This window comes from Medicago sativa, chromosome 6 (assembly GCF_051527215.1).
Source record: "Medicago sativa cultivar Bolivia chromosome 6, Bolivia_mono, whole genome shotgun sequence".
Lineage (NCBI taxonomy): Eukaryota > Viridiplantae > Streptophyta > Magnoliopsida > Fabales > Fabaceae > Medicago > Medicago sativa.
Genome location: NC_140754.1, coordinates 74,021,406 through 74,032,607, shown reverse-complemented (window position 1 = coordinate 74,032,607; position 11,202 = coordinate 74,021,406). Strand labels below are relative to the sequence as shown.

The 11,202-nt window shown below is 30.4% G+C and overlaps 1 long non-coding RNA gene across 1 annotated transcript; it reads right to left on the bottom strand.

The window, feature by feature from the left end:
* Positions 1–3,027: 3,027 nt before the first annotated feature.
* Positions 3,028–3,945, bottom strand: LOC146916785 (uncharacterized). Its single transcript, XR_015014035.1, has 2 exons — positions 3,699–3,945; positions 3,028–3,413 (listed from the first exon to the last, which is right to left on the bottom strand). It is a non-coding gene; the product is annotated as an uncharacterized LOC146916785 (long non-coding RNA).
* Positions 3,946–11,202: the final 7,257 nt, after the last annotated feature.

Sequence of the window (11,202 nt, the reverse complement as noted above, 5' to 3'; positions counted from 1 at the left end):
AGTGTGGTTATAGCCACATAAGAATATTATCCAATTTTTTTTTATAAATATACTAGACCCAAAAAACTAATTATTTATGATATATGTTGCTACTATTGCTTCACAATTCTATGCTTGGTCTAGCGGTAGATAGTCCTTTAATGAAAGGTGGGTCGCGGGTTCAACCCATAGAACCTGAGTCACTAAGGTTAAGGTGAGACAGACCTGCCTAAACCACCATGTCTGGGTCATCCCTTGATGCTGAGGTAGAAATATTATTGTTGATGATTTCACTTGGAGAACTGAACACTTACTTGTTTAATGCTCATATTGTTTATATCATCAATTCTAAAAATCCTTGTATGTGTCAACTCAGTAAAGAAAGAACGGTGTTTCTTTGGTACCAATAGGAACTGATATACACTTTAAGTCTATACAGAAATGATCACTTTTACAAAGTTGTTGTAATTTTAGGATCAATGTATATTATGATAGGTCCTTTGTCTGCTTTGACAATCATATGAATTAAACATCAATGTAGTGTTATGTATATGTTCAAAGAACCCGAGTAGACGTTATATTATATTCCAATTACGTACAATTCAATAATATGAATGTGACAACATGAGTGATTTTTGCATGCATGTATGCGTAAAACAAGTTAATAGAAAAATCACAATCACAATTTAAAGCTATCATGTAGAAAATCTGATGGATGTTAAGAAAGTGAGTGTTAGAGGACCTGTTTAAAAAAGAGTGTTCTTAACACTTCTGTTTTTTATGTTTATTCTTCTACGGAACCAAGAAAAGGATCCCTTACAAAAGTCCTTCATCAACAAAATAAACAGAAGATTGATAGTGTATACAAAATTGAAATCAACGTCTCTCAATTTAGACATGTTTATATTAATAAAGTATAGTTGTGTGGATATATGAATTGAATGGAAGCCAAAAGAGATTAAAATGAAAACCACCCAAGTGACTCCACACGTTGCAATGAGCATGACTAGCTAGAATTGCTCATTTTGTAGGATTCAATGATTATGTTGTTGTTTTTCTAGATCTCATTACAAAGAGCTTAACTTCTTTTACTTATAATATGTTAGTTATCTTCTATTTGATGTAATTGAGGGAAACTAGATTTGTTCTCTATTCCATGCATCTCAGATTTTTCATTTTTGTTACAGTTAGCCTTTGGTTTTTAGGAAAATTGACCTTGGTAATTCATATTTCGATTAGAGGTAAGTAGAGTCTGATAAAAAATTGTTCCATTCATAAATCGAATTTTGGTTCTCCTAAACGATTTGTTTTATGTGAAACTCGTTAACCCCAATGAAGTAGTAAGATAGTGTTTATAAACTTTAAGTAGCATTCAAAAAAGTAGTAAGATTTTATCAATTAAGACGAGGGAAATTAGTACCGGTTGCACTTATAATATGTGGATGATAATAAAAAAAATTGTGTGAAAATAATAATTTTAAGAATCATTAATATATTTTAAGAAGTATATTACAATGACAAATAATACACATTACATGAATGTACTGAAGTGATAACAATTATGAGAATATTGAAAGTCAAACATTGTAGGGATGGATACGAACACTTTGAATTGAATCGAGCTCGGAACAGATCAGGCTTGCTGCTCATGGAGTGGCCATCCAACTACCAGTTCTAGCCCACCTACTGTATTCAGCATAAGAGTGATCATTGCTTAAGATACAAGGGTTGAGCCCATAGGCAGCAATTAGCATAACTAATGATTAAAAAACATAATTAATGATTAATGATACACGCGCTCTATAAAAGTGGCATAAACTAAGAGTTCAAAAACTATCTACCACTAAGATTATGAGATGTTGCTGAATTCTTCTTTTAATTTTCGTCTCAACTGAAACTTAGGGAAGCAAAAAATGGGGCACTAAAAACAGTCCCACCTCGAGTGAAATAAATGATATGATAGTATTTATATACTTCAATGTTTGAACTCAATTTGAATTGGAGAATGATGCTGCTGAATGAATGAGTTGGTATCCAATTTATTTAGCACTATTCTAGACTCTTTTGACCTTTTTCCCTGAACTTCTAGACTCTTTTGACCTTTTTCCCTGAACAAAACGGTAAAGGCCAAATTGCTTGCTATCAGATTGAGAGATGCATAAATTTTATCGGTGATGTTTACTAAGCTCATGGTCTTCATCAAAGTCTCTTGAGTATGCGACAATTGTCAAAGAATGTTGCACACAATTGTCAAAGAAAGTTTACAACATGCAAATTCCCTAGAACAAACAGAGGCAAAGAATACACGGTCAACACAAATTTATTTGAGCAACATCCAATCCAACATCAGTTAACAACCAAATACACGCCTAAATAGAATGGAGTAGTTGAAAGAAAGAACAGAACAATCATGAATATGGTGAGATGCATTTTGAAAGCCAAACAAATGCCAAAGGAATTTTTGGCAAAAGCAGTTGCTACTACAATTAATATTTTGAACAATTGTCCAACAAAAAGTGACATGGGAAGATCACAGACCATGGGTGAATAACCAGCACAGTCCATGACATGGAAGAACACTCACCAAAGGTGAACGACCAACATGGTCCTTAGCGCAGGAACACAAACTGAAGGTGAACAACCAACATGGTTTGGGGCACAAATCTGCCAAAGAGGAAGCACGCGCAACTCTGGTAAATTTTGGAGGTTGATCCCTAAAAAATCACCACCTCTGCTTCTTTGGTTTTCAAAGGAACACACTCCTTTCTAGGTTTGGGATCAACTTTCTTATATAGTTCTTTCTCCTGAGTTTCCTTGTTCACCATTTTCCTTCTCTTAGAAACATCATAAAATACTCTAGATTTTATTTTTGTCTTTAAAAATTAAACTACTAATAGGTTTTCTCTCAAAACTTGCTCCCACTAAGGTTTTCTCTTTGAGATTAGATTTTGTTTTAAACATTAGACATTTGAGGTTAGAGAATAGAGTGAATCATCCATACTCTACGAGATATTGAGATGTACATACAGAGTGCAATAAGTGAAGGTATAGTTGAAATAGGAGGAAATTATATAATCGATCAAGGAAAAATATTGGAGGACTAATTAATGAAGCTTAATCCCAACACAATTTGTCAATTGATTGTTTTGCCCCATTCCTTATAATGTACCAACAACCATTCTTTCATACTTAACAACTATAATATGTATTACAAAGCATCATATCTACCATATGCTCTCCCCCTCGTCCAACGTTGGACGTTCATACCAAATGTTTTCCACCCTCCTTCTGTCTTCGGGATTGAGTCATTGGTTGATACCATTCAGTTGATTCTTCAAACCTTTTAACGTGACATTAATGTACCCAACAACAACTAAGGATTTCCACCGTTGAAGCGTATGCAAACATTGACTGAATCTGCAATTGTTTCATATCTACACCATAAAAAATTAAACAATCAATGAAAACTCATTTAAACATTTAATCAAACACTTGGAGTGCAAATTATACATAAAACCTAAAACACATAACTACAACATAAACATGCAAACATCTAAACAATTAAGCAATATAAGTCATTTACATGTGAACATTGTATCATTTCTTGCCAAAAAAAAAAAAATTTCAACAAACCCTAAAACTAAAAAAAATTATAATTTAAGAGAAAAATCTAACATATAGACATAAAAGGTTAATGATGTTTGATTATGAAAACTTACATGTTATTGTAGTGTTGTTGGATTTGAAGTTGAAGGAATGAATTCGGTTGATTTGAGAGAGTTTTTCGAGATTTGAGATGAGAAATGAAAAAATGAGTTGTTGTCTGACCTTTAAAAGGACATGCAGCGTGAGTTAACTCACGCTATGTTTAACACATACGTGACTTAACTTATGATGGGGACATTTTCGAATCTACGGTTGAGAGTGAAAAAAACGTAATGGAAGAAGAGCAATTTTCAAATTACATTGCCAGGCCCTCCAAAACTGTTTTTTACGCGAGAAAGGGAGCGTCTTAAAAAAGAGTTGCATTGAAGAAAGACCCACGTCGTTAAATCTAAATAATATGCTAGTGTTTAAAAACTACAAAACATGTTCATGGCATGGGATCCTTAAAAAAAAAAAAAAATGTCAATGGCATAGGTGATGAGATTGCAACATTGATACTTGTGATTATTATTTAGTGCTGTTAACCTTATAACCCTTTTATCTTTTTTTATCTCATTTGATTTTTATGTTATAAAATGTCAACATATTTATCCTTTTTATCAAAAAATAATCAAAAACTCTAAAGACATTCATAAAAAATTCATCAAACTTATAAACAAACCCAAATTTTTATCATACAAACCAATAAAGTCATATATCTTTGAAAAAAATCTCATAAAAACTGATAAAAAAAATTGTCATTTTAGAACAAAAAAGACTAAATTGGGAAAGAAAAAAAAAATAAAGGACAAAAGTGTTACCAGAAATTAAGTTAAGATACGAATTGTGTAATTTTGCCTATTTCTAATCATATAAAAAAATTATAACATTTAATTTTTTTTTAATTCAAAAATAACTTATATAAATACTAAATTATTTCAATAATAATTAAAGTTTGACAGATTGACCAAGTTTTAGTGGAAAGACATACACGTTTTATATTTGTGTTAATTTAAGCATTTTATATGTTGTGTTTATTTGGATTTCCACACAATATTAAAAGTAGTAAAAACACAAGAAATAGGGATTTGAAGTGTCTTTCAAATATACCTAAATAATTTTATTTCAGGAAAAAGGGATTTGAATTAGTTTTTGAAATTTTTTAGTTGAAAATGTTTCTTTGATGTTTTACCAAATAAGACTATTGTATTTACCCGGCGTTGCCCGGGTTAGACCTATTCAAGAAGATAAAAAAATTCTATGTATGATATCCGCAAATAAAATTTATCACGGACTGGTATGTGACAAATATCTTAATAAATACACACGAATATAATAAAATAAACCATATTATAAATACTCGTAAATTTATAGATCTACGTACAGATAAAATTAACGGGATTTAGTAAAAATATTAACACATATAGAATAAAATTAACTTTTTTTAAGTTTTCGGACTCACATAAATCCATATTCGTTATTAAATTAATAAAATTATACAATCGTTGTGTTACATGAAATAATATATAACTGGATCTCCTAATTAAAGATTTTTGTTTGATTAGTAATTTGTGAATACCTGGTTTGGAGTTATTGAACTTCAGGAACAACATCCTTACTTATTAGTTTTGAATTAATGATCATATAAAATAATTTTAAATAATGTAAAGTCATGTTAGTTTGTAAAAGTTAACAAAGAAAAAGAACTAATACATACTTTTTTATCCATGAAAACCATATCTGTAACACCCACGGCTGACGAGAGCAGGGGAGTGATCGCCGGCGCACAAGGCACGACAATGAGCGGCTCCCGACAGTTTCTAGAGGAACCGAATCACATCAGAATGAGAGGGATCCTGAGGCCGTGTAGGTATGGGACTATATGGTTCAAGGAAAGCTTATAAGAATTGTTAGGTACTACCTATATCAACAAGATGCATCTTCTTTTCGGTAGCTCATTCCATAAGAACTTCACAGTTAAGCGTGCTTGACTTGGAGCAATTTTGGGATGGGTGACTTACCGGGAAGTTTTCCGGTAAGCGTGCGAGTGAGGACAAAACACGCTGAAAAGTCTCGTGTTGGTTTGTGGGGTCAGTCGGCAATCCTAAAAGCAGTCTGGGATGTTACAATATCGAATAAATCAATCTGATCTCGATCTTTGAATCAAACGATCCGAATCTTGAATCTCAATACTTTGTATTTATTATTGATGGTTATGATATCAATGAGGTCAAATTTTGTAGTCATAATTTTTAGAAAATAAAAATAAAAATCAGAGTGATGAAATTTATTGGTTGGTTAGGAATCAAAATTGAATGAAGGTATTGTAACTATGTGTGTAAACATCATTAGAAATTTTTAAGATGTTGTTTGAAAAGTTCTCTTCAAAAATAAAAATAACAAAAAGACAAAAACATAAGATGTTGTTTGAAAAGTTCTCTTCAAAAATAAAAATAACAAAAAGGCAAAAACATATTATATTAAAAAGTAGCATTAGAAGGTGGCTGATATATATAATTTAAAAATCAAAATATAAGTAGAAGCAATAACAAAAGAATAGGTGTTTGCCAAACGTGAAGAAGAAAAAAGGTTAGATGAAAAGGTTTTTGTTTCGGATTATGCTCAAAATATGTGAATAGCAAAAATTCCTTTATTGTTATTTTTTTTTTAATTTAAAAACTCATTTATTTATAGTTAACTTTTTTTTTAGAATATGTTGTTAAACGATAATATAATAACTAACCGAAGCATTTTTTTCGTTAAAGAAAAACTAATTGAATAATATGGTGTTGAAAGATTACATGGTAACTAATTGAAGCTTCGTTTCCTGAAAAAAAATGAAATATTTAATGGATATGAATGAACAATATCGTATGTAATTTGTTGAGATATTTCTGTTACATAAAATACTAGGAATTCAATAAAAGAGTTAAGTAAAATATTTAATAGATAAGATCAAAAGTATGTTGAGATATTTATGCCAAATTAAATATTGGTTTTAAAAAATAGAAATGTAACATCTAGACTGCTTTAAGCATTGCCGACTGACCCTACAAACCAACACGAGTCTTTTCAGCGTGTTTTGTCCTCACTCGCACGCTTACTGGGAAAGTTCCCGGTAGGTCACCCATCCAAATAGGTCAACCATCCAAAAATTGCTTCAAGTCAAGCACGCTTAACTGTGGAGTTCTTATGGAATGAACTACCGAAAAGAAGATGCATCTTATTGATATAGGTAGTAACAAACAATTATTATAAGACAAAACTATCAATTTATGACCTGACTTTCTTTGTCTATAATCTAATTTTTTTGTCTATCAAATAGTTGAATAATTTGTTTCTGTTGGTCGTTTAGAGAGAACTATTTGAATTGATTTATTAATAATAATTTTTGTTACATATGCACCTCGACGACTTTAATTCTGTTAATAATAGTTATTTTGTGTGTAACTAAATTTGAGTAAAAATTCACATTCACTACAAAAAAATTAGCATTTTGCGAAGGTGATAAACTAGTAAATTACAAGTCTGGGGAATATTGGCAAAATAACGACAAGGTTACTATTGCCAGTATCATTCATTCTTTTCGCTTAATTTACAAGTCTTTATACTATGTTCATTGGCTTCTTCTTTCTCATTTTAATGTTTATGTTGTCAATTATGGAACACAGCATGACCAAAGAAAAACCATGCACGAGTTCCTCTCACCAATTCTGCCTCAATTAGAAAACAATATTACACACTTACAGTAGTAGTATATGTCGTACTCAAGATGAAATCCAATATGCTTTAGAAAATAAGAAAAGTGTTGGCAGCCCAACTTCAACACATATCGAGTTGCGATTGTGTTCATAATAGAGGGAAGATATTGGAGCACGACCAGTTGGATATAATAGATAGGTTTGAACATCAATGTCCTTCAAATCAATGTTTATTTTGATTCATATTGACTCAGCTATCAGACCTTAAACATTGGAATTATCTATAACATATAATTCTCAAATTAGTTTAATTTAATCTAGGAATACCAGAAGAAAAAAGAATCAAGGCATCAAATTATATAACAACAAAATAAATGAATCTAACTACATATTTGAACGAGAAACCAACATTTTTTTAGCAGACATTTGGACTTGTCTCCATTGCTACAAATATTTGAATTAGTTTAGAGGAAGACCTAGAAAAACTATAGAAACTATTGGGAAAGATTTAGAGGTTAATGAGTTAGATCCAAATATCATTTATGATAGAACATAATGACATAATTTGATCAGTGTAGGCAACCCAAATTAGTGGGATAAGACTCTGTTGTTGTTGTTGTTGTACGGTATGTAGTAGCTATAGGTTACATTTGGCAAGAAGGTTTATACATCAATAAACACATATTAGTATGCACTAAAACTATTTGAATAATAGAAAAAAGATAGATTATTTACCAAAAAATATCTTAATCAATACAAAATTCACCAAGTTAAAAAATGCAGAGAGGGAAGAAAGTGAAAGCAAAACAATTTTCATCAAATCAAACTTAAGAAAACATTATGATCTGCCGATGAATTATTCTTTTTCGTTTCTTCTTGTAAATCCCGAAGAGCAATAGAAGACTTAAAATAGTCCCACATCGACCGAAAGGTGCAATAGGGTGTTATTTATAAATGTGAAAATGTCTTACACATTTGAAGTTAAAATTGAACCATGAGAATATTATCTTTGACCATGTTAACTTGGTTTGATATTTGGCCTTTTATTATTAATTATTTTAATTTTAATTAATTAATAAATATTTAATAAATATTTTAATTAATTATTTTAATGGCCTTTTATTATTAATTATTTTAATTTTAATTAATTATTAAATATTTTAATTAATTATTTTAATTTTAATTAATTAATTTTAATTAATTATTTTATTAATTTATTTTAATTAATTTATAATATTTGGCCTTTTATTATTTTATTAATTATTTTAATTAATTATTTTAATTAATTTATACATTATTTAAGAAATAAAATATTCTCCAATTTTTTAATAAATTTACGGTCATATTTAAAACATTATCCTCCAAAAATAAATTTAGATTTGTTTAAAATAGGATAAATTAAATATGATTTTTTTGAAGGACTAAATATATATTTTTTAAACATCAAAAGTCAAGATATAAGTATAAATAAAATTTGTACCAAAAATAAAATAAGAAACGAAAATTTAGACCTAGAAATTTAATTTTTAATTCCTAAACAGAAATTTCTTTTATTTTGGTCAAGCTAAACGGAAATTTCTACAATGCGATTTTATGCACAAAGCAATTTCTTTGCATTATCACTTTTCTTCAGTAATATTTAATGTTTTTTTTTTGTTGACAAAACTAATGTTTATTGTTAATTGATTGGTTTCGTAAATATAGTCTTAAATTAATTGCTATGTCACAATATGTGTTGACTATATTATGTTGTTACTTGTTTGTTTTTTCCACTTTTCAAGCATTGTTTAATTCATAGTCTAGTGACTGTATTTGTTCCCATTATATGTGGTTCAAACTGGATTATATGTCACTGTTAGAACCTCACTAGTGAACAATCTGTCAGTACCTCTTCAAACGCTCTCTAAACCTTCAGAAGTGTTTGATTTTGATCCCGGTATATATGGTATTTGAAAATGCGAAAAATAAACTATTATAAGGAGTTAAGAGAAAAACTTTCAAGGATGACCAATTGAATTCTACCATTCAAACCATGTCTTATATGATCGTTTAGTTTAAGATAGTGGAAACCTAAATATCTTTTTTGTAACTATAAGCAATTAATGATACATGTTCTTTAAAATTGGCATAAACTGAAGAGTTCAACTTCTAAGAGGCGCCATATAAAGAACATAATGGAGCCATACGAATAGTCCCACATTGATAGGATGTACTAGTATATGAGAGTGTTTATAATCATCTAGGTGCCTTCCCAGTATGTGTGAGTAATGAGATTGCATAAATGAGTTATCTCTTGGGATACTAATTATGATTTATTTTCCATATTCTTTCTTCTATTTTCCTTCCAATTTTCCATATTATTTTCCATTCTTTCTTCTATTTTCTATTTTCCAATTTTCCATATTATTTTCCATATTTTCCATATTCTCAATGTTTGTTTTTATAACAAATTTTTTGTTTTTGGTATATTTATATTTTTGGGTTAATAGTTTTTTTTTTTTTTTGTCTTAGATGAAGTGGTAATCCATTGAAATTTTCTTTCTTCTATTTTCCAATTTTCCATATTATTTTCCATTCTTTCTTCTATTTTCCAATTTTCCATATTATTTTCCATATTTTCCATATTCTCAATGTTTGTTTTTATAACAAATTTTTTGTTTTTGGTATATTTATATTTTTGGGTTAATAGTTTTTTTTTTTTTTTTTGTCTTAGATAAAGTGGTAATCCATTGAAATTAAACTGTAATACCCCGTCCATTTATATTGCGAGTAACGTCAGTTAACGAGAAGAGTGCGCGCGTCTGAGTTTAGGGGCGTAATTGGAATTTGAGTTTTAGGGGTATTTAAGGGCAAAAGGTCCCAAAATATTCATTTTCATTGGAACTTTCTCTCTCTAGGTTTTCAATAATATTTCTCTCTTCCTTCTCTCTACAATTTCGGTCCCAAAATTCTCACAAATCACCCACTCTTTGTGATAATTCCTTGAGGCAAGCATCATGAAAAGGGATAAGAAGTTCTTGATGGAAAACACCTAAAGATTGTAGAAGCAAGCTCTCTCTTTTGATTCTTGTCTACCTAGGGTTTGGTTTAAGCTTAGAAACACTTGAATCTTATTTCTCTTGGGCAAGGTGAGTTCTTAGTTAGAAAAACCTTCCTTTGGTTTGAGCTTTCTTGGTGTGTAAGCTATGATTTGTGCTAGATGTGTTATGAACTTCAAAGCTAATTCTTGATGAATATTTGTTAAGTTTGCCATGAAATATGTTATTTATTGCTTTAGTATGTTGCTGGATGTTTTGGTGCATTGCAGGAAGCATTAGGATGCGTTTTGGGTCAAAAATTGCAATTTTGGTACCACAGGCCCGAAGAACTACGCTATTAGCGAAATTCTACGCTAATAGCGTAGCTCCCCAGAAAAGCCACGCTCCAGGGGCGCTAATAGCGCAGCCTTCTGGAGTGGCCAACTTAATTTTGGCCTTTTGGCCCTCCCTCGGGTCGGTGGTGCGTTCCGAAGTATTTCTTTCATCGTTTTACGACCCTATAACCCCAAAACGACATCTAGGCAATGCATCTAACACGTAACGATTCTCGAATTAAAAATCATGGCAATCATAACATAATCATTAAGGATTTCTTGTGAACGAATCACTTGAATGTGAAAGGGAAAGTAATAGTTTATCAAGGGAAGAAACATAGAGACTTGGCATAGTGTGTCGAGAATAGATTAGCATCATTTAGACTATGAATGATAGATTGTGATACGATTAGATATCTTTTCACTAAGAATGTTTTAACAACATATATGTGCCGTGTCTCTTGTGATCACACTAGGTTGGTTTCAAGAGGTTTCCATTAGGTGAAACGGGAATAGCCGTAAGGG